We start from the raw sequence: 2,952 nt of genomic DNA, 5'->3' as shown, positions 1-2,952 counted from the left end.
TGGTCACTCCTGGCCTTAACGTCAGCTAGTCTGCAATAGGTAGAAAGCTGCAGTGCATACAAGAACATTCAAACTAACAGATGATAATATAAAGAACTCAAACTACAAGTACAGTCCATCAGAATCAAGCAGAACTGTGTTCATACATCAACGACTTGTATACCTTGCTGTTTCAATTAAAAACTCAAAATTATCTGTTATGCCTCCAACTTTTACTTTCATATTTTTAAGTCTGTTTCAAGGTAGCTGATATTTACATATTATAGTATAATTATACCTACCATACCATGGCTTGGAGTAGGTTAATTGCATAGGAAGATTTACTATGTTTACATTTTTTCTTAAATTACTCTTTTTAAAAAGCACAGTAAAGAGTCTGAGGACAAATTATTCAACTGTTTATCATACATAAGACTGCATGACTATAATACAAAGGGCTTGTCTTTTCATTTAACGTTACAATATACACAGCAAGTCCGGACTAGATCTTACAATCTGAACACAGGTATTTAACCTTTTCCATGCTGTTTATGTTTACAATGCACAGAAGTCCTGTAACCAAACTGTGTAGTAAAGCACACAAAACTGGACTGTAACATAACACAGTATGCAGAAGCACTGGATTTTATGATTTCTTCTTTATGTAGATATTTTTATTTAACTGCTTTATTTTTTTGGCGCTTGCTAAGGTGTGGCAACCCGCACACACAAAAATTACCCAGATTTCATATTACCCTTATATTCCTAGACAGCAGTAAGTACTGGATTCCTTTTTGTATTGCTCAACTCAGTATCCTGTTTCTAAGGTGACAGCCTTCCAAATCCTGTAAACTTCTCTTCATTATTGAGTTCAGAAATAAAAAACAAAAAGGAAAAAGCAAAAAACCCCACTTTCATCCACAGGGTTGATGTGTCAATAAAAAAGAAATATGGATCTCTTGATTAAAACAAATCATGGTTTACATAAAAAAGGTCATCCCGATTATTCGTTCCCATCTACACGGTTGTCAGCTGCTGCATTGTGACTCTAAGTATAAAAAAATTCCACCTTTTAGCCTGAAAAAAAAATACTTGGCCGCATGGAATTGACCAGTATGAACTCTGAATTTTCTGCAAAATTAGCTTTTGAAAGGGCTTCCTGGCAGAGGTAGATCACTGCTTCGGTAATATAGAATGGGCAAACAATGTTAACCTGGGATGGGCAATCGATGCATTACCCTCATTCTTCCAAAGGTTTTTCATGGAGCTTTCACTATTCCTACGAATAAATCGCTGAATGGGCCTGTATATTTTGCAACTGCCAAGCTGACTGTGTTATATTAAGGCAGCGTTACCCAAAAATTAGGCACCTGTTAAATACAGCCTGCTAACCTCAGGTCTCATGTGAGTGTTTTGCTTTACTCAGACTATTATTTTGGACCTGTTCATGCAATCAAGGTCTTGCCTTCAAGTTTACAATTATGTTAATAAGGAATACAAGAATCAACTGCTGGTTTCATAGCTTCTGGATCTAGTGTCCCTTTTACCTTCAGAAGCCTGAACACATTTATAATGTAACAGATGTTATAGTCTCAAAGTAGATGTCAATCTATTACGTTCAGTACACAGATTGCTGTAAATGTATTGGCTATGAATTCAACAACAGTTCCAGTTTTGTTTAAGCAATAGTACAGCCATAATTTTCAACTGACATTTAAAAATGGTCTAGTTACACCTTGTGTCAAAGTGCAGAACTGCTACATTATTGGTTACAGACATCTATGTGCTATAAAAACAGCTTTGGTACAATAAATTATCAAAAAAGAAAATAAATTTTTGTAAAATTCACAGCATAATTGTGAGGCAAAAAAGCAGTCACATAAAATTCTGCATTTTTAAAAATGTTCAGGATGAACAGAAGACGTCTTTGTGCAGAAGTAATGGTGGAGAAACCACGTGCCGAGAAAAAGCAAAAGAAAAAAGTAAAAAGCAGGAAGGGACACAGTTGTAGCTATTTCCATCAAACGCAAACCACTACTCCTGTGACCTTCAACCAATAAGGAAGTCAACTTTATGACACACGCAAAGTGACCTTGCAATACCTTACAATAAGTGGGTCACAAAAGTCTATTTTAAAAGAAAGGCCTCTTGAATTACCCATTCTCTGTGTTTTCAGCATTAAGGACTGTCTGCAAAAGCATGTCCAAAAGTGATTGCATCTGAAATGGTAGGCTCTTCTAACTTAAGAGTCCAAATCCATAAGGCCAAAGGTTATCCCAAAGACCACCACTTAGACCTCCCCAGGACTGGCCAGGACCGACCCGTTGATTGCTTCTCAGTGCACCTCAGTTATGAAACCAGTCATATTTCAATACTAACTGACTGCGGTCTCCAAAACCTGAGACCCACAGAATCCCATTACAATTGCTGCTTTGATCCTCAGTAGATTCAGAAAAGGAGAGTTCTGATCACCGCCACTTAGCATGCTTAATGTGCCTTACAAACTCCGTTACAACCGTCCCTTTTTACAGCTGAAGAATATATATTTGTGTAATCTGAAGGTCCCTCTTTCTTACAGTACTGCATTTCTGTGCCCATGTTTGTTTGGGGAACTAAAAAAAATATATATATATATTACTCACTCCCCTCCCACCCAAAAACTTCAAAGGGCCTTTTTATAATTCGTGTGCAATGCCTTTAAAAGAAACTAGTTTGCAACTACAACTAACATTTGAACAATAATCCCTGTTGAATGAGACCGCAAAAAAAAAAAAACCCTCCCCAAAAAAACCAAACTATGACTAGGTTGTGGCAAGTTAAAATGGGGGAAGCAAAAGGTGAACACCACTAAGCTATCCATTAATGTGGGTCCAGACATGGCTCTTAACAAAAAAAAAAACCCAAAACCAACAAAAAAAACTTCATTGTCCCTTTGCAATCTTTTCAAGTTTAAAAAAATAGTCAGCTTTGCCC

This window comes from Merops nubicus, unplaced genomic scaffold (assembly GCF_000691845.1).
Source record: "Merops nubicus isolate BGI_N331 unplaced genomic scaffold, ASM69184v1 scaffold2559, whole genome shotgun sequence".
Taxonomy (NCBI): Eukaryota; Metazoa; Chordata; class Aves; order Coraciiformes; family Meropidae; genus Merops; species Merops nubicus.
This window is presented reverse-complemented; position numbering follows the sequence as displayed.